Source organism: Elephantulus edwardii, unplaced genomic scaffold (genome assembly GCF_000299155.1).
Source record: "Elephantulus edwardii isolate Elephantulus edwardi_28Jun2011 unplaced genomic scaffold, EleEdw1.0 scaffold00007, whole genome shotgun sequence".
NCBI classification, from domain to species: domain Eukaryota; kingdom Metazoa; phylum Chordata; class Mammalia; order Macroscelidea; family Macroscelididae; genus Elephantulus; species Elephantulus edwardii.
Window position 1 is genome coordinate 7,796,395 of NW_006399757.1, and position 21,814 is coordinate 7,818,208.

Consider the following 21,814-nt stretch of genomic DNA (forward strand, 5'->3'; position numbering starts at 1 on the left):
TTCTTTCTTTATTGACCTTTTAATTGGTGAAAAAAGTAAATTTACTTCAGTCAAACTTTGTAAGTAAACCAATAAAAAATAAACAATTTACTTTAAAAATAATTCATTAATCTCAACAATAATCTATCATCTTGACATTGCCAAGTTTATATTTTGCCCTAGGGCCGCTATCTTTATGATAAATGAATTTTCCTCTGCTTTGTATTTTGTTTACATGTGTGATATCTCTCTGTTGTTCATTTCTATGGCATCAATTCCTATGCATGGCAACATCGTATGTGCAGATTAGAATTGCTCTGTAGCAACTTCAAAGTTATTATGAAAGTAAACTTTCATAAGAAAGTTACAGCCTTTCATAAGCAAGTTGCAGGTCTCTCTTCCAAGTGAACTCTAGATAGGTTAAAACAACGTTTTAGCTAATAGGCAAATGTTTAATATTTTTGCCCTCTTACTCTCAAGACATCTCTCTACCACATAGAAACCTTCTCCCAAATTGAGATATTTTAATTAAATTTCTTGTACATCTTCAAATTGCCTTTCAAATTGTAAACTTTTATATCAAAATAATTCTTTTGTTTGCCATTGTAATTTAGTCATTCTTCGAAATGTTAAGATCTGTGTACATTTTCATATTACCCATTACTTGAAAGATATTTAATTAAAGCAACACTTAATTTCAAAAGCAGCAGACAAACTCAACATGACAGAAATCAAAGGTAACCTTTTGCAGAGTGAGTTTGAAAAATGAGTGATGACTATAAATATGAGAAATTGCTGTGGTTATTTCCCATGGACACCTTTAGGCCAACATTTTCGTTTTGAAGTTTGCACAATACCTTTGCTCTTATTATCTTTTTAACACAACTAGAAACTAAATTTTCTTTTAGGCGTATAACCTTGGGCAAATCTTCTAACTGCTTTGAGACTTCATTTTAGAGTTAAATTCCTGGTTTAAACTTGCGCGATAATGTGATTACTTGAGTTGTTTAAGGCTTAAATCAGATATTTATTTACTAAGTATTTATTAAGCAGTGATGGTATGAGAATCTACACATTAGGCATAAAACAGAAAATTGTGTGTTTGGGTAAATTCACTTCCAGTATTTGTCAGCCTTTGTATCTATGTACCTATTTACCTTCTGTTGGATAAGGACAAGGAAACATAGAAATACATAAGAAATTATAGGAAAACAAAGATCTTGTTAACAAATGAATTCTTAGAATTCATGACCATTGAGTTGATTTAGAGTCTGTGATTTATAGGACAGAGTAGAATTGCTCAGGGTTTTCAGTGTGTAAATCTTCAGAGAAGCTGACTGCCCATCTTTCTCTTGCAGAGCAGCTTGTGGATTTAAACCATCCACCATTTATTTAGTAGCTAAATGTTTAACTTCTGAAGCATCATGAATCCTTTGACTTCTCAATACTAAATGATAATCATTTATTTCCTTAAAATCTTGTGTAATATTCTGGGCAGTGCGATGGAAGTATAGGAGAGTAAGGGATAACGATGTTTCATATGAAACTTCGACCAGGTACTACACTTACTAGAATTTTGACAAATCCTGTACTCAGGCATATGTAGCACTTCATATCTCTATTGCCCAGGAATATTGCATTTATAATTTGTCTATTTTTCCTTTTTATTGCATTATAAATAACTTGACTACTTCTCATTTTACATACTCATTTATAGATAAAAGAATAAATATTTCTTTGATCATTTGTGTTAGAATATTTGCAAGAGCTTTATATAATTTACAATATTTCTCAGATATTTACACATAATTGATAAATTCATCATCACATCTTTAACAGCTACCTTTTTTACAGTTGGAATTAATGACTTGCCCTGCTCCTAAAATACAGTAACAGCTAAATACATTGTTGTTGAGCCAACTAATAACATTAATGTTAATTGCATTTCATTTCTTGCAATATAAGATCTATAAGGTTGCATGCAGTTGGCCCGGTTTCATAAACTGAACATGCATTAAAGTAGTGAAAGTCCACTCTAATAGAAATTTATAATTTTAACTTTCCAGCAGTGTCTTGGAATGGCCCCAGGCTGAGTCTGAGCACTGATGAAAATTTATAGTTTTCAGTAGGAGTTTTAACGTAGCCTACATGGGGTTGATTGAATGAAGACTTTGTGATATCCAGACTTTTGAAACGGAAATGTATGCATATGGACACAGTGATTGGAATGGAAAACAAGGTACTTTTTCCTTCTCACTCTATTACTCAGTAATAGGAACAAGATGTTTCTACCTCAAGCATCTTTCTGATGTAGTAAGAGCCAAGTCAGTGTGCTTTAAAGGAACTACACTCAATGTGACCCGAGACCTATAGATATAAGTAAATGTGGATGGTAGGGAAAAGGGCTGGGGAAAGTTAAAAAGCCCTGTAGACTCTGAAGAGCAGGGGCAGGTCTGACACCAGCAGGAGATTTGGTCTACAGTATTGTTAGCTCTTGCTGCTAAAACAGGATGTTTCATACAAAGGTCGAAAACAGTTTCAAATAAATCATTCCTTGTGTAGGTCTTATGCACTAAGGAGATCAACATGAGAAAGAGTTGCTCCATCCATTATTACCTTTATCTTCCTTCAATGTTGCCCAAGAAAACACTATTAAACTTATCTTCATTAATAATTTCTTTAACTTTCATCATAGCAAGTCAATAAAGGACCTTTAAACCTACTTTCTTGGCTATTCAAAGCAAATTTAAAAGTAGTTGACTTGGTGCAACCACTGTGGAAGGCAGTGTGGCATTTTCTTAAAACGTTGCAAATAGAGATACCATTTGAACCAGCAATTCCACTACTGGGAATACACCCCAAAGAGACCATAACTGACATCCAAGCAGATATGTGCACACCCATGTTTATCACGGCTTTGTTCACAATAGCAAGGCATTGGAAACAACCTAAGTGCCCATCAACAAACGAATGTATAGAGAAGCTGTGGTATATTCACACAATGGAATACTACACTGCATTGAAAAGCAAGGAACTCATGCAATATTATTCAAAATGGGTGACCCTAGAGGACATTATGCTGAGTGAAGTATCTCAGTCACAAAAGGACAAGTACGGCATGGTGCCACTGTTGTAAAGCAGGACTGACCTAGGAGTTGAGGAGACAGAGAAGGATGGGTTCAATAATGGATACTGCATTGAAACAGATGAGGGAGAACGCTGTTTAAGAGGAAAAACTATTAGGTATTTTTGTCATGACAGGAGTCCATAGAGAAGGCTGTATAGTGGAGTGGACCTGGGGGAAAGGATTGTAAAACAACAAAAGAAGTGTACTAAGGGGGAGGGTTGAGAGCGGGGAAAAGTGCAAAACTGAATGAATGGAAACCCCAAGTCTCTGTAAATTTTTACTGAAATTAATAACAAATTTAAATTAAAAAAAAAACAAAGAAAATCCAAATAGAAAAAAAAAGTTGACTTAACACTATCATTAACTAAGTCATGCTTAGAGTCATGAGTTATTGATTCAAAGTAAAAGGAAGACAATTTCAGATCTTATTAATAGAAACAACAGAAGTTAGGAGACTAAGGCAGTAAATCAATGTAGAAATAGATTGGGGTGATAGCAATGACAATGTGGTGAAGTTGCTAGATTTGGATTAATTTTGAAGGCCAAGCTGACATTTTGTTGATGGATTCTATGAGGATATATTGGGGAATGATAAACGAGTTCTGCAGATTTGGGCTTGAGTAATTGGATAGATAGTGGTGTGCTTTGCCAAGACAGGAAAGACTAGTTCATGAATTAAGTTAGGGGATAAAGAGATTTCTATAAATGTATTTAGCATACGATGTCTACTGGTCACCCAAAGAGGGAAGTCATTTAAATCACTGAAAAAATATAAAACTCAGAAAGAATTTTGGACAGGAGATACAAATTTTTAAATCATTAGTTCATAGATAGTACTTTATTTTTATTTAAAATACTTTACTACATATAAAATTTAATAGAGCTGATAAAGATATATCCGTAACAACATAAAGTTATACATTACAAAACAATAATTGCTTATTCTATATTTTATGTCTATAATAATGATACCATTAATGTGATTTCTTGACAGATAGTAAGAATTTTCTGAACTACTTTTCTGTAAATTAATTAGATGTGCAATTTCAGTAGCTTCATTTTCAATAAAGCAATCTTGGCAAATACAAGATTACAAACATTTTCATGATTTTTCATTTCAACAACAATGTGATATAGGTAAAATCACATCTCTTAAGTTCTGATATAACAAACATTTAAACTGTTAAGAAAATTTCTTTAAATTTTTCAGGTACTGTTTTCAGTTTCAGGTTTACAGAAAAACTGTACATAGAAAGTACAGTGAATTCTCGAATACTTCCCTTATATTAAGTTTTGAAAGTGGATGATGTAATTTTAAGGGGGGACCACCCTTAAAGAGACAATAACAGGACTAGAGATGGAATTCTGTAGGTGGAATGTGAATAGGCTAAGAATGAATAATTACCTACATAAAAATCAGATAATTGGGTTAAAAAGGAAAACAAAACATCTACTGGATTTGCAATGTGGAATCCCTTAAAGACTGGATTCAAAATACCTTTGCAATGTTTGGATAGATAATCCTGCTAGAATAAATAGAAGAATAAATAAGAGGGCACAATGTGGTTACATTAACCTGAAATATATTTATGCAGGTGTTTTGATGTAACCAGGATACCTAGTGTGCAGTGGTTAATTTTTAAGTGAATGACTCAAACCTACTAACCTATCCATGGAGAACTACAAAGTACACTGTTTCCGTAAAGATTTACAGCCTTGTAAGCCTGTAAGACACTTCTATACTGTTTTATAGGGGGATTGTGAGTCAAAATCAACAAAGGAAATGGGCTTAACAAGGAAGAGATACATGAGACAATAGCTAAAGTGATAAATGGTGTAAAAGGAAATTTCAGAGAGCAACACAAAATTCTAAACCATAATGAACACAAAACTGATGTACAGAAAATAGATGATTGCTATAGAAATTGAAGTTTTTAGGAAGCTGAGAATGTTGTGTTACAAAACCCAAAATTCTTCTGATTTGTTTAGTCAGTAAACCTTTTTTGAGCATCTGCAATAGGCCAGTTACTGAGATAGGTACTGAGGAAACAATCATAAAAATATCTTACTACGATTTGATCACAACTTAGTAGAAGAGACACAATTAAAAAAAAACAACGGGAGTCCCTGGAAGTTCCCAGACCGGCACTACTGGGGTACCACTCGTTGGCACGACTGGTATCCCTGGAAGTCCCAAAACAGAAGCAACCACTGCCCTAGGAGAAAGTGGAACAACAGTTGGAACAACCACAGCCTCCACAGTGTATGCTGCAGAATATACAGATGCAGATGGTTCTCTTTTAGTTACCACTAAAACGGGCTCTACACCTCAACCAGGGAGTCCAGACACAGGAGCCACCACTGGAACATCTAAGATGCAAAGCTCTCCAAATGAAACAGGCACCACTGGTATAGTCTCTGGTACAACAGTTGCAGCTGGAAGTTCAAACACAGAGGCCACAACATCTACAGGAGCTAAAGACAACATTGGATCGACAACAGTTGCAACAACTTCAGCACCAAGAAGTGACACCACTGGGTCTAAAGTACAAACAGGAACCACCCCTGGAGTATCAGACAATCAAGTCACTGGAAGTAGCAAAGGTACCACTGGTGTGACCTCAAGCACAAGCATTGTACCTGGAAGTTCAAGTGCGGAACCCATCACTTCCACAGGAGGCACCACTGGAGAGAGAGGAAGAACAGTTCTCACTAAAACTGGCTCAACACCTGCACCAGAAAGTCCAGACACAGAGGCTACAACTTCTGTTGGAGTCAGTGGAACCACAGGAACTGGAACCACAGAAACTGGAACCACAGGTACAACTGGGCTAGCTCCTGAGGGTACCACCTTGCCTGGAAATTCCAGAACAGGAACCACCCCTGGAACATCTGAGACACAAAGCTCTCCAACTGAAACAGGCACCACTGGGAGAGTCTCTGGTACTACAGTTGCACCTGGAAGTTCAAACACAGAGGCCACAACTCCCTCAAGTGAAGAAGGAACCACCAAAGCTGGAGTTGAATTAGTTACCACAGGAGTGACTCCTGGAACAACCATCGCACCTGAGACTTCCGAAACAAAAGGTACAACTTCTACAGGAGTTAAAACTAACACTGAACCTGGCACGACAACTGAGGCAACAACTTCAGGAATCAAGAGTGAAACCACTGGGAGTGTAACACAAACAGTTCCTACTGAGGCAGATTCTGGGACTACAGCTTCACCTGAAGAACTCAAAACTGAAGCCACAACTCTCAAAAAAGAAGATGGAACAACCAAACCAGAAATTGTATCAGGTTCTACTCCAGGAACCACCAGTAGCCAAGAAGGAACCACTAGCACAACAGTTACTCCTGGAACTTCCAACACAGGTACCACAAAGGAAGAGTCTGTTACAACAACTGCTCCTGAAAGTTCCACCACTGGATGTCCAACAACACTTCCACCAGCTCCAGTATGCCAAGGTCCATTGGGAGAAGTCTCCTGGAGATGTATGGACCGCCAATTGCCACACATGCACCTGCACTGATGCAAAGAAAGTAGACTGTAAACTCAATGAGTGTCCGTCTCTGCCCACATGCAAAAAAGGAGAGAACCTCAGAAAATTCAAATCTAATGACACCTGCTGTGAAGTTGGATACTGTGAACCAAAGACATGTTTATTCAACAATACTGAACATGAGATCGGAACGTCATTTAATGATCCCGAAAACCCATGTCTCTCCTACTCCTGCAAAGACACTGGCCTGACTGCGGTGGTGCAAGACTGTCCAAAGCAGAAGTGGTGTGCAGAAAAAGACAGAACCTATGATTCAAAAAAATATTGCTATACATGTAATGATGCTTGTAGAGTTACACCTGTCAATGTAACTGTTAAGTTCAATAATTGCACAAAAAGAATTGAGATGGGAAAATGCGTAGGAGAATGCAAGAGAACTTTCAAGTATAATTATGACATCTTTCAGTTGCAAAATTCATGCCTTTGTTGTCAAGATGAAAACTTTGAATACAGAGAAATTGTTCTTGACTGTGCGAATGGCACTAAAAAACCTTACAGATATAGACACATCACCTCATGCTCTTGTGAAGACAAGTGTGAGGAATCTATGAAAACCACAACACCCGCTTAGTACTAGCATTAGCTCTCCAATTGTAACAGGCCAGGTATTTATTTTATAAATGAATGGAAAGAATCATAAATGATGAGAATGTCTATACATGTGTCTCTCAGTCAAAAAGTGAGTTTTCAGTATATTTTGTTTTCTTGTTTATTGCATCTGAAAAATAAATAGAATTTTGCAAGAAAAAAAAAAGATGCAAAACCCCTCAAATTGGAGTAGCTGTACCAAGCTCTAGAAATGAAACTCATAGCATTCTTAGTAACAATATATCATTCTTTACCCATAACTTTGAAATGCCAACAACTCTACTGTTTCAAAGTACTTTGTTGAGGATTAATTAAGTGATGACTGGCTTTCCTGCCTTGTTGTTTTTGTTGTTAGGTGTCAAGTCAGCTACAACCCATAGTGACCCTATGGACAACACAACAGTACCTTGCCGGATCCTGCACCATCCTCATGAGCTCTCATATACTGGGGCCCACTGTTAACAGTCACTATGTTGACCCATTTTTTTTTCCAAGATCTTCCTCTCATTCTCTGACCTCTCTACTTTCCCCACAAAGATGTCTTTTGTCTAATTAATTTTAAAATGTGATAGTAAAACCTATAAATTGAACTCTCATCTATTTATAGAGGAAAGATGATAAATTGCTTAACTTGGATTATCTTGGTACTTACAACTTGTGCTAAAGCAACTCTGTTTAACCTGAAACCATCAAGATTCTTCCTGTAGAATGCCTTTGAAATATCAGTTCATTTTCTTTCTTATGTTTCTTTATTATAAATGTCTGTTATGGCAAATTGTATTATTTATTTTCCAATTTTTAAGCTATAAGCACAGTTATTTATTATTATTATTCTAAAGAAGAGAGTGTGGGTTCATTTTTCAGTGGTCAATGTCATTAGCATTGACCTTTTCAAACTGTCTCTGATATTTGGAAAATCTGGAAAATAATTTCTCAGACAGAATTGTAACTTTGCCCTTTGCCCTTATTACTCATAATTTTTGTTCATATTAATGGTAAGGATATGGTCTGATCATCTTTTAGATTGGCAATTCTTGGGCTAACTCTGCAATTATTCCTTTCTTTGTATTCTTTGAGTTTAAAGTTCAGAGTCTGATTTAATGATGAGATGTATTAATTTGAAATTGTTCCTAATTTATTTCAAAGCAAATACCAATCATTAATACATTTCAAGATTTGCTATTATTCTCTAACTAAAAAAGAAAAAAGAAAGCCCTGTTCTAATGTTATTTATTTAGAAGCTTTCAAAAAACTTATTTTGACCATGTCAGATGCATAAAGTTTACCTCCAGTTAACTTAAACAAGTTAATACTTGCTAAACTACAACTTTGTGATTAGCAGCTGGTCAATTCATTAGGATATTCTCTGAAAAGTGGACTCTAGAACTGTTGTGTTTAAGGCTCTGTACACTTATCAGGAGACAGTAAGTCTCTAATGATTCCTTTTGTTTCTGTCCTGGTAGAACGTAAACCAGAACAATAAGGAAAGTTGACACATGGTTTCCAGGGAATATTTTATATTCCCCTGGCCCTGTCTGTGACACAGACATACTTATTATCTGGGAGATAAGGAAGCGACAGTTTACATACTTGCTTCTGTAGCATACTTCTAATCATCAAGTGTAGGTGATTTTGATTGGAGGAAATTAGCTGTAGAATGAAGACAAAATGTGGAATAATAAACTCATTTTAGACTATCTCCCTACCTCAGAGTTTTCTTTCCATCAAATTTTTTTAAAAGTTTCCATTATGTCTGATATTACAGTTAATTATAAGTTTATTTATTTTCTTTTTTGCTTTCCAGATCCTTGTCCTCTCTTTTTGTGATACTGAAATCTATTTTGCATATCTGTCTTTAAAAATGAATAAAATTTTGTTATTTAAAATGTAAGCACTTAGAATTACTTTAGAATGACTTTATTACTCTGCTTTCCACATATTTGTGCATTTGAATAACCTACTCTTTATTACATACAGATCTTTAACAAAGATATAAAAGGAAAAGGACTCAATTTTACCTATGTAGATCTCTTTCGAGAATTCCACTACTTCTTTTTTTACTGTTGTTAATATAATATATTTCTACTGTTAATAAGATTTTTTTCAGTGGATATAAAAGTGTTCATTTCCAAACTAATTTGAATTTAATTTTTCAAAGTGTAAGGAATGATACTATAACCCTAAAGTTTCATAGTTATTCCTAGAATCTTAAACATCACTGTGTTAGCGATTTTATAAATATCTTTTAATTTTGCATATCTGTTCTCCTTGTTAAGCTGTTTTCTTAACTCCAAGTATTAAATTCTCATAAAATAAATGTCAAGCTGAAATTAATAAGTTTAGAAATAGGCAGCATGATAGTGCAGTGAAGTTATCAATAGCTAAATGCCATCTGGAAAGAACTTCCTGCGCATTGCAAAATAACCAGTCAGACCCATATGGTTAAGTCAATTCCTACTCATTGTAAACCTATAGGAAAAAAATGAAAATAGTCTATAAAATTTCCAAGTTTGTGAAATAAATCTTTACAGAAGATTTATCACATCTCTATTCCATGCAATTTATGCTAGGGCGCTCTAGTGGTAAGAAATTGTGCCGTTGGCCCAAAGGTATGCAACTCAAATGCACCAACTGATCTGTGGGAGAAGGATGGGCAATCTCTCCCCATGGGATTTATACACTTGAACACCCACTAGAAGGTAGGTTCCAACACGACAACACACAACAGCACGCCACGGAATGTTTGATCTATTCATTTTGCCAGCTCAATGGTTAGTAGCCAAATGCTTTAATCACTGTTCCATCAGATATTTTTCTTTCTGCTACATGTTAAAGACCTTTATAAATACTGACTTCTCACCCTAGCCTTAATAACAAAGTTTTTAAAAAACCAGTTATTTCTTAATTAACTATAAATTAAATAATATTAATTCAACACTTAACAAATTAATAATTAATTAAAATTAAATTAATACTTTTTTTCAAAATACCAATAAATGCTGAAGAGGATATGGAGAGACTGTAACTTTCATATGCTATTGATGAGAATATAAAGTGGTACAACCACTGTGAAGAATGGTATGACATGTCCTTGAAAACTGGACACAAAAAAAGAGAAATATATAATCTAGCAACTTCACTACTAGATATACATCCTAGAGAAATAAAAGCAGGGAAACAAACAGATTATTTGCACATCCATATTCATGACAATGCTACTTATAAGAAAACTGATAACAAACTAAGTGTTCATCAATAGGTTGATTATTGCCCATCAACAGTTTGTGAACAGCCATTTGAGGTACTTCTATATATATATATGGAATTCTGTGCATCATTAAAGAATAACTTGAAAAATATATGTGAGGCAGCATGAACGAAACTAGATAAAATCAAGCTGAATGAAATTCAACAATCACAAAAGAACAAATGTTGTAAGAGGCCAACACTATCAAAAGCTAAGAAAATGTTTATTAGAGAAATAATCATTTTTTGAAGGTTACCAGAAATGGGAAGAGAATGAAGAAAAATAATCACTAGTTATAGCAACGATATCACTCTAGAGAATAATGTTCACCTGATCCAGGCTATGGTCTTCACAATTACTTGCTATGCATCAGAGAGCTGAACAATGACTAAGTGAATAAAAGAAAAATTGATGCCTTTGAGCTGTGGTGTTGGAGGAGAGTATTGAATATACCATGGACTATGAGGAGAACAAACAGGTTCGTCCAGGAGAGGGTGAAGCTAGGCTATTCCTTGGAAGCAAGGATTTTGAAACTCTGTCTGACATACTTTGGACATGTTGCCATGAGGGACCAGTACTTGGAGAGGTATGTCATGGTTGGGAGAAAGGAAGACCCTGGATGAGGTGGGTTGACTCAGCAACTTGGCTAATGGGGGTAGGTGTGTCAGAGACATCAAGATTGGCTCAGGATAGAGCAGGGTTCAGAGCTATTGTACATAGATACGGTGTCTATGAATCACTAGTGACTCAATGGCACATAACAACACAACATAGTTGGTGTATGTACCATTATTTGGAATCAACCTATAGCAGACGCTCAGTGGGTTTTAGGAGGCAATAAATCACATTAGAATTGATCACCCATCTTTCTCCTGTGGATCCCCTGATTGATTTGAACTATACACCTTTAGTTTGGCAGTGCAATTCTTCACCACTAAGTAGACAGATTAAATATGAGTGAAGAGAAAGGCAATATACCCTAAAGGGAAGGAAAGGGCAAAATGTTTAAAACAAAGGGAGACTCGGAGAAGAGTGCACATGAATTAAAGGCAATTAAGTTAATACCATTGCATACATAACCCTGCAGTAACAGTAATAGTAATGAAGGTATAAGTGCATACATACATTGAGTATGTTGTACAAATGGAAGCTGAACAAGAAAGGAAAGGTGATTGAACACCCCGCCACACACACACTATTTGTGTCCCTATTTTATTTCTCTAGGATATATATCTAGTAGTAGATTTGGTAGACTATATGGTATTTTTCCTTTTTTTTTGTTTCTACTTTCTTAAGGATGTGTCATGCCATTCTTCAAAATGGTTGCACAATTTTATATTCTTATAAATACTGTACAAATATTCCAGTCTCTCTGTATCCTCTTCATTTATTATTTTTTTAAATTTATTGTTACTTTAATGTTAATTAGCTAATTGCTAATTTAATTCATTAACTGTTGAATTAAAGTTATTTAATTTAAAGTTTAAATATATTATATGTATATTTATAAAAATATATCAATTTTAAATACATAATATTTTTGTTGTTGTGTAACATCATGTCAGACGGATTCATAGCTGTATCTCCAGAGAGTTTTCAGAAGCAGTAAGTATCACTGAAGGAGATTGCCCATCTTTCTCCTGCAGAAAAGCAGCTGGTGTATGAAAAACGTGTTCCTCTATGAACAACAGATCTGATCCCTGTCCTGCTTTGTGCCATTTTCACACTTCCTCACACACTAGATCCTGTTATGGCAGTAATTGTGTCAGTCCATCTGGTTGAGGGTCATCCTCTCCTTTGCTGACCCTCTGCCTTTCAAGCATGATGTACCTCTCCAAGGAAATATCCTAGCAGTGTGCCTAAAGTATGTGAAATGAAACTATCATCTTTGCCTTCAAAAAAAAGTTTGCCTCTGGCTGAAGTTTCTCCAAGATATACTAATTTGTTCTTTTGTCAATCCATGGAATATTCAGTATTCTTCACCAAGACCACAGCTCAAAGGCATCAATTCTTTTTCTGTCATCCTTTTTCACTGTCCAGATCTCAAACACATGAGAGCAAAGACTATAACCTGAATCAGATACACTTTAGTCCTCAAACTTACATTATTATTATTATTATTCAATAATTTTGAGAGGCCCCTGACTGCAGACTTTCCCAGTGCAATACATCTCCCACTACATCTCCCTGACTGCTGGTACTAAATGTTGATTGTGGATCCATGCAAGACCCAAAGTGTTAACAGTTTCAATCTTTTCTTGTATCAGTCATATTCACAATTACTTGGCATACATCATAAAGCTGGACAATGACAAAGGACAAGAGAAGAACTGATGCCTTTGAGTTGTGGTTCTGGGGAAGAGTATTGAACATACCATGTCTACCAAGAGATCAAACAGGTCTATCTTGAAGAGAGTGAAATGTGTTGCTCTTTGGAGGAAAGGATTTTGAAGCTCTGTTTCAAATACCTTGGGTTTGTTGCTGGGAGGAGCCAGTCCTTGGAGAAGGACATCATGCTTGGGAGGGTGGAGGGATAATGCAAGAGAGGAAGACCTTGAATGAGATGGATTGACGTGGTAATTACGGTAATGGAGGGTAGATATGTCAGAGACACTGACATTAACTCAGGATAGGGTTCAAGGTTATTGTTCATAGGGTAAGTATGAGTCATAAGTGACTCAACAGCACATAACAACAAACAACATATATATATATCTAATAAATCTCTCTCTCTCTCTATAAATATATATATATATATGAGAAAAGGTATTTCAACATGTCTTACAAATATATCCATAAACATAGTCTAGTAGGGTTTATACAGGGCAACATTTGAAAATGTCTTATCCATGCAAACTTCCTTGTTGTTGTTGTTATATGCTGTCAAGTTGCCTGCGACTCACAGGGACCCTATGTACAACAGCCCTAAACTCTGCCCTATCCTATGCCAATCTTACCATCTCTGACACACCTGCCCCCATTATTACCCCTGTCACTGAATCAATCCATTTCAGCAAGGGTCTTCCTCTCCTGCACTGTCCCTCCATCCTCCCAAGCACGACATCCCTCTCCAAGGACTGGTCCCTCCTTGCAATATGCCCAAAGCATGTCAGATGGAGCTTCCGAATCCTTGCCTCCAAGGAGCAGCCTGGCTTGACTCTCTCCAGGACAAAGCTGTTTGTTTTATGGTATATTCAATACTTTTCTCCAGCACCACAGCTCAAAGGCATCAATTGTTCTTCTATCATCCCTCGTCATTGTCCAGCTTGCTGATGCATTGCAAGTGATTGCAAAGGTCACGGCATGTATCAGGCACACCTTGGTCTCCAGATTGACATCTTCGCACTTTAGCACTTTAGAGAGTTCTCTAACCGCAGACTTTCCCAATCACAATACATCTTTTAATTTCCTGGCTGCTGGTGCCAACAGTGTTGACTGTGGATCCAAGCAAACCAAAACTGTGAACAATCTCAATCTCTTCACCATCCATTACGATGCTGCCAATCAGCCCAGTGGTGAGAATCTTTGTTTTCTTGATATTGAGTCTCAATCCATACTGAAGACTGCAGTTCCTGACCTTCCACAGAAAGTGCTTCAGGTCTTCTTCAGTTTCAGCAAGAAGGGTTGTGTCATCTGCATAATGCAGGTTATGATTCTTTCTCAAATCTTGATGCCCATTTCTCTTCATAGAGCCCACTCTCCCAGATAACCTTTCTGCATAAAGATTGAAAGGCTATGGAGACAGGATAGAGCCCTGGCTTACACCCTTCTCAATTTTGAACCAGGCAGTATTTCCTTGCTGTGTTCTGATGATTGCCTCTAGGTCCAAGTATAGGTTTCACCTTAGCATGATCAAGAGTTCTGGGATTCCCATTCTTCTCAGAGTTAGCCACAGTTTTTTATGATCCACACAGTCAAATACCTTTGCATAATCAATGAAACAAATATAGGCATTCTTCTGGTACTCCTTGCTTTCAGCCAAAATCCATCTAACATTAGCTACAATATCCCTAGTACCACGGCCTCACCTAAATCCAGCCTGCACTTCTGGTAGTTCTCTGTTGATGTGCTGTTCCAGTCATTTGTTATAATCTTCAGCAAAATCTTACTTGCATGTGAAATCAACGATATTATTCTATAGTTTCCACACTCTGTGGGATCACCTTTCTTTGGAATGGGAACAAATATAGATCTCTTCCAGTCAGTTGGCCAAGTGGTTGTTCTCCAGCTTTCTTGGCACAACTTGGTGAGAATATCTGGGGCAGCATTTGTTAGTTGAAATGTGTCAGTTGGTATACCATCAATTCCTGGTGCCTTATTCTTAGCCAATTCTTTCAATTCTTGGAGCAAGGCTGGGAGGTTGAACACCACCGCAATAGCCGCGTGAGAGAGAAGTTTAGGGGAGCTAGGAAGAGCAGTGGGAATTGGGGATCCCAGATTTGTCCCACAGCAGTCAAACAGGTAGTCTGTCCCAAAAGTGCGCATGCGTGGTACAAAGTGTCCCCTGGAGTCCCTGGGGCAAGGCTGGGAGGTCGATCACCACTGCCATTGCAAACTTCCTTAAGAGAATATGTATAGAGACTCAGAACCTCAGTTTCTGGGGATATTAAATGTCAGCTGACATAATATAGCCCATAAAGGCAGTATCCTGCATCTTACTTTGGTGAGTAGTGACTGGAGTCTCAAAACCTCTTCTTCCCAGAATTTTTATATATACATAGGAGAATATATGTATATTGTGTTGTTGTTGTTGTTTAAGTGACATCAAATTTACCATGATTTGTAGTGACTCTCTGAATGATGGACTTGAACCTTGCATTATCTTGTGACATTTTTACCCTCCCTGATATTCTTGAGTTCATTGATAGACTCACTGTATCAACCCATCTAATCAAGAGCCTTCCTCTCTTTCATTGACCCTTTCACTTTCCAAGTATGACAACTTTATCCAAGATAAATGGGCTTCCAGACAATATGTCCAAAGTATGTGAGATGAAATTTCATTATTCTTCCCTTTAAGAGCACTGTAGTTACTCCTTCTTCATAACATATACATTTATGATTTGGCAGTCCATGGGATATTCAGTAATCTTCTCCAACATCATAACTCAAAGGTATCAAGTCTCATCAATTCTTCTGTCATTCTATCCTCAAACTGTTAGATGCATAGTAAATAATTGAAAAGACCATGGCTTGGATCGGGTGCATCTTAGTCTTTAAATTGCCATTTGTTTCTCTTTAGCACTTTAGGAGATGTTCTTGACAGATTTTCCTAATGTAATACACTCTCAATGAGATGGATTGATTCAGTGACTGGGAATTGTGGCTAGGTGTGTCATAGATGGTGAAATTGGCACAGGATAGGGCAGAGTTTAGAGCTGTTGTTTATAGGGTCACTATGAGTCGAAGGCAACTCGACGGCACATAACAACAACTACAACAACAATACAGTTTTTGACTTCTTGACTGGTATTAAGGTGTTGTTTGTTAGTCCAAGTAAGATAAAATAGTTGACAATGCTAGTCTTTTCTCCATTTATCATAATACTTCCTATTAGTCCAATTAGTTGTAAAGATTTTGTCCTCCTGATGTTGAGAGGTAATCCATATTGAAGGTGATAGGTCTTGATATTCTGCAGCAAGTACTTCCAATTCTCTTTACTTTCAGCAAGCAGTTACGTCATCTGCATTTCACGTATTGATGATGAATCTTCCTTTAATACTATTGTCACAGCCTTTTTGATATAGTCCAATTTCTCAAATAATTTGTTCAGCATCAAAATTGAATATGAATACAGACTTGTGGCAGACCTTTCCTGATGTTCTTTTGCTTCATTTACAAAATAGCTTCTTGGTCTAAATATAGGTGTTACCTTAGTACATTTAACTGTTCTTGGATTTCTATATTTCATAATAATAATGACAATTTACTATGATCTACACAGTCAGTACAATGTAAATAGGCCTCCTATTGTGGTATCCTGTGCTTTTAACCAAGATTCATCTGACATCAACAATGATATGCCTTGTGCCACAGCCTCTTCTAAAACTAGTTTGCACTTCCGGAATTTCTCTGTCAATGTACCATTATAGCTAGTTTTGGAAAATAGTCAGCAATAGTTTTCTTATATGTGATATTAATGATAATATTTGGCCATTTCCATGTTCTTTTGTATCACCTTTGTTGGAAATGGGAACAAATATGGATCTTATCCTGTCTGTTGGCCAGGTAGCTCTCTCTTCCAATTTTCTTGGCACAAACTCATGGTGAGCATGTCTAGGGTTGCAAAAAAAGAGTATGTTAACACACCTATTATTCAAATAGGGGCAACAACGACTAAAGCCAATGAGGAAATTGAACTTTCCTATCAACTTTTGCAGTCTAAATTTGACTGTGGAATAGACTATCAAATACTCATGAGCAAGTTCAAATTGAAGATGAAGAAAACAAACAAAAACCAAAGATGCCACAAGAACCAAAATATGACCTGGAGTGTACCTCACTTGAATTTAAAAACAAACTTATGAAAGAATAAATAATATAAACTATTTTTGCTTGAAATACATCTGTGTATTTTGGATATCAATTGTGGTAAACTTTTTAAAAATTATTAGACATTAGTAATCAACAATCTGATAAACTGTGGGATTACATTAAGGCTATTATCCATGAAGAAAGCAAAGGATCATTAAGAAGACATAGAAAAAATGAAAAGACCAAAAGACATGTTAGAAGATATCTTGAAAATTGTACTAGAATGTTGAGAGACCAACACAAAGAAGAAGAAATTCTGAAATAAAAGCGATGAAGAGAAAATCTCAAAGAGAAGCTTGAGAAAACAAAATATTTACAGTGTGCTAAGAGCTGGAGTTAGAAAATAAAAAAGGAAGAATTTGCTTGTTATTCCTCAAGCTGAAAGAACTGCAAATCAAATCCAAGCATTAAATTACAATACTGAAGGATGCTATATGCACAATCTTGAACAATGCAAGAAGCATTGTGTTGTCAGAGCTTATTGTTCAAAATGCCTTTCTTAGCCATTGATTAACTGTTTATTTTGTGCTGAAGTATTCATTGTATTAAGGAGTTAAAATTAAGGTGGAATACAAGTCCCACTGTACTGAAAGACCTTCTGGCAAACCAAGGATCCCAAGGGACACAGAGGAGCAGGAGAATTGAATGAAGAAGGGACTGTGGAGGGCAGAAATAATGGAGTCCTACAGCAGATCAAACATTTGGGAAACAGTTGACTTCCTTCTTCTTGTAACTGGTCTGTTATTAATCTTAGCAGAACAAATTTTGAATATAAGCATCAAAAGTAGGTAGAAGGCATACACATAGTCATTGTTAAAAAAAAAAAAGAGGCTGAGATGAAACCGTTTCAGGAACTAATAGATATAATCAAGAACCAATGAAAATGAAGGAAGAAGTACAAGCTGCAATGAAAGCACTGGCAAAAAATAAGGACCCAGGAATTGATAGAATACCAATTGATATAATTAAGAGTTTTAAAATCATGGAAGTCATAGTGCATTTTAGTTTTGTATAGCTGTTTAGTTTGGCAAGTTAATTTAGCAAGTTAATTAGAGTCTTTGAGCGTGAGTCTTTAATGTGGAAATTAGGTGAATCTCTAAGTTCTAGTGGTTTAGTGGGGAAGGAGTTGGGCTACCACCCCACTGATGTGAAGTTAAATCCCCCAATCACTCTGTGGGAGAAAGATGAGCAATCTCTTCTCGTACAATCGTAGCATCTGAAAATTAGCTGGTGGGCCAATTATAAGTTAGTTCTGACTCCACAGCAATGAGATTGAGAGTTTCTTTACTTATATGTCATTGAGTTCCTATATTGACTAAGTGAGATTTGGAAGATATCGAATATGTGACTACACCAAAAATTACTTAATACAAGTTTCTCTTATAGAACTGAAAGAATAAATAGTATAAACTATTTTTTCTTGAAATACATCTATGTATTTGGGATATCAACTGTGGTAAAATTTTTTTAAAAGTTTTATGTGTGTCAAATTTCCTAACTCCAGAAATTTATTTAGAGACATTACGTAAATCTCTCTTTAAATTCTGTTATCCTGGAAAAGTATCCTACAGGAGAAAGTAGAAAATTCTAAGTGTTACTACACTTTTAAAACAAAGCAGTAGAGATAAGTAGATAGGTAAATGGATAGCCTTTTGGACTGTGTCTCTATAAGAAAAAAAGCTAAGAGTAGATATTTTCAACTCCGCAAATTCATATATAGCTAAGGAAAATTATTTCAAAACCATCTCAGGAACAGGTTTGAGGCCTTGAACACTCATGAGCGAAGACAAGATGAGCTGTGGAAGGATATCAAGAATATCATCCAGGAAGAATGCAAAAGGTCATTATAAAGACAGAGGAGATTCAGATTGTTAACAGCTTTAGTTTGTTTGGGTCAACACTCTTGGTATCAGCATCCAGGAAATAAAAAAAGGGAATTGCATTGAGAAAGTCATCTATCAAGGACTTCTATCATTCTATGGTGCACCTGATCCAGGCCATTGTCTTTACAATTGCTTGCTATGCATCAGAGAATACACAATGACTAGGGGTGATAGAAAGAGAATTGATGCCTTTGAGTGGTGGTGCTGGAGAATTGTATTGAATATACCATGGACTGCTAAAAGAACAAACAGGTTCATCTTAGAGAGGGAGAGACCAGGCTGTTCCTTGGAGACAAGCATTCTGAAGCTTTGTCAGACATACTTTGGACATGTTGTAAGGTGGGACCAGTCCTTGGAGAGGGACGTCATGCTTGGGAGGGTGGAGAGACAGCATAAGAGAGGAAGACCATCAATGAGATGAATGGAATCAGTGACTGGGGTAATTGGAGTATGTGTGTCAGAGACAATAAGATTGGCACACGATAGAGCAGGGTTTAGGGCTATTGTACATAGGGTCACTACGAGTCCCCATCCCTACCCCAGGCTACTTTACTATGCACCTCTTATTCTGGACTGTTATCATACAAATAATACCTAATCATATATTCCTTTTAAATAGTTTTTTTCCTTCATCTGTTTCCATGCAGTGTTCATTATTTATCCCCTCTTTTCTTAGTTTTCCCCAACTCCGCTTTCAGTCCTGTTTTACAACAGTTGCATTATGCAGTATTTGTCCTTTTGTGATGGAAATACTTCACTCAGCATTATGTCCTCCAGAGTCACCCATTTTGTAGAATGTTTCATGAGTTCCCATCTTTTTAATGAATTGGTAAATTGATTCTTTAATGTAATGATGATTGTTTTTATGAACTCTTTGGTATCTAATTTAAACAATGTCATTCATCCAGAATTTTTTCTCCATCCTTTAATAACACCATTAATCATTTTATTGATTATTGACTTAGTGATATCTTCACTAATTTTTTGTTCTTTATTTCTGAAAAAGGGAGTCTTATTATGATTTTGAGTTTTGTCCTTCTATTTCCCAACAGCATTTTAAAAACACATTTAAATTTCATTTTCCCCACCACATTATGAAAATTTATAATATCTACCTCTTAGGCATAAAATAGGGTGTTTTCAGCATAATAAGTAATGCTTTGTGTCTATAATAGAGTAACGTCCAGTGTAGCAATTGATGTTTTTAAGGAAAAAACCCCAGGGTCTTCATAGTGATTTATAGAAATAGTATAGCTTAATGGGAAGTATATATTCTGAAAGATATAGTCTGAAAATGGTAGAGACATTTTAATGTTTAGATGTTAGTAGGGATTCGCCTGCTAGTATCTGAGATTGTCCTGTAAGGCACCACTTGAGGACACTCGTTAGAACAAGGAGTCAAAATCCACCAGGGAAAAGAATGGGAAAATGTATATTCACCCAGAACTACTAACTGGAAGGACAGAATAGCTTATATAACCCCATCTACAAGGCGAATGGGCCAAGTATCGGGGCCTCTTTCTTTCCAATAAAAATATAGAGCAGCAACCACAAAGACTTCTTCTTCTTCTGACTCTCATCTTTCAACTAAAGCTCAAATTTGAGTTTGCAAAATGTTTCAGTAAAAACTATGAGCTGAACTGGGCAGGGAGAAGAAGAATTGGGTTTATGTGATATCTCTAAACAAAGAATCTTTAAAGGAAAAACATTTATACAATTCTTAAAGTTTAGAAACGTTACTTTCTACCTTCTAACCTTTTGATATGAACTCTCCCTTGCCCTCTTCTTTGGCCTCTTTTCATTATAAAGTTTCCCTTTTTCTCATATGTTCATTCTCTGCTTGATGAGGAAGAGTTTTGAGTTCCTGCTATGGAAGAAGTCCAAAATGAAATACTTTTAAGAGATTTTTGGAGAGCGGGGGCAGAAGGTAACTAACACTTGCATTTCTCTGTTCGGCAGAAATCCCCCAGATTTTATTCATCTAAGCACAGAATGTGCCTATGAGAATATTCCTCCAGAAAGTAGAGTTATGTTTCCTATCTTACAGAAAATATAGATAAAGTGCTCTAGTGGTGTGACATAAAGGAAAATAGATTACAGTAGCAGAATTGTGAAACATTATACCTTATAGAATCTTTTGTGCATTGCATACTTGGGCTGGTCTTGTCACATTTATTGGAAGAGGGACAACCTTCATGAGATGATAGAGCTTCCCCTCTGCAGAAACACATAGGCAAATGATGGCACATGGACGACTACTCATGCTCCTTCTGTGCTATTTGCTTAAACCCTGCTTCTCAATTCCATTTTTTTGTAATGCTGTTTCATTTTAACAACTTCATTTCACGTTTATTTTGTTTGGTGGTTTTCTTTGACACAATGTGTATCTATTTATGCATTGCTGGTTATTATTCTGTTCAGTTATTTCTCTGTGTGACTGCTCCAAACAATAAAACAACACATGGTGCAGGTAACCAATGACTTTGTGCCTTTTTGTAGGTAGAAAACATGTGTTTTGTTTGTTTTGGCTCACAATACCTAAAAGAGTTTCCAGCACAATAAAGTTAAAAGTGGGATGGTATATAGAAACACAATCAGGAAGGTGATCAAAGGAACCTTTGGTCACGTGACCTCATGCTGCACCTTTCATTGTCTATAGATTGTCTGAAGGTTTACAAATCCCTTTTTGAATAGGAAGTTCTGATTTCTCTTTCAACATTAGAATAAAGACAAGGAAACAAGAGAGTAAGGAAACTATGGCAGAGGGGAGATGGTGGAAAAGCGTGGGGTTTTTTTTTTGCTTTTCTTTTTTGTGCTCTTTTTAAAAAAATTTGATGTTTGTTTACACATAGAAGTTGTATATATTGTGTTTCATTTATCTACATTGTGTTTC

At 36.2% G+C, this 21,814-nt stretch overlaps 1 pseudogene; it reads left to right on the top strand.

The window, feature by feature from the left end:
- The first annotated feature begins 1,510 nt into the window (after positions 1-1,510).
- On the top strand, positions 1,511-7,240 carry LOC102846845 (annotated as a pseudogene).
- Positions 7,241-21,814: the final 14,574 nt, after the last annotated feature.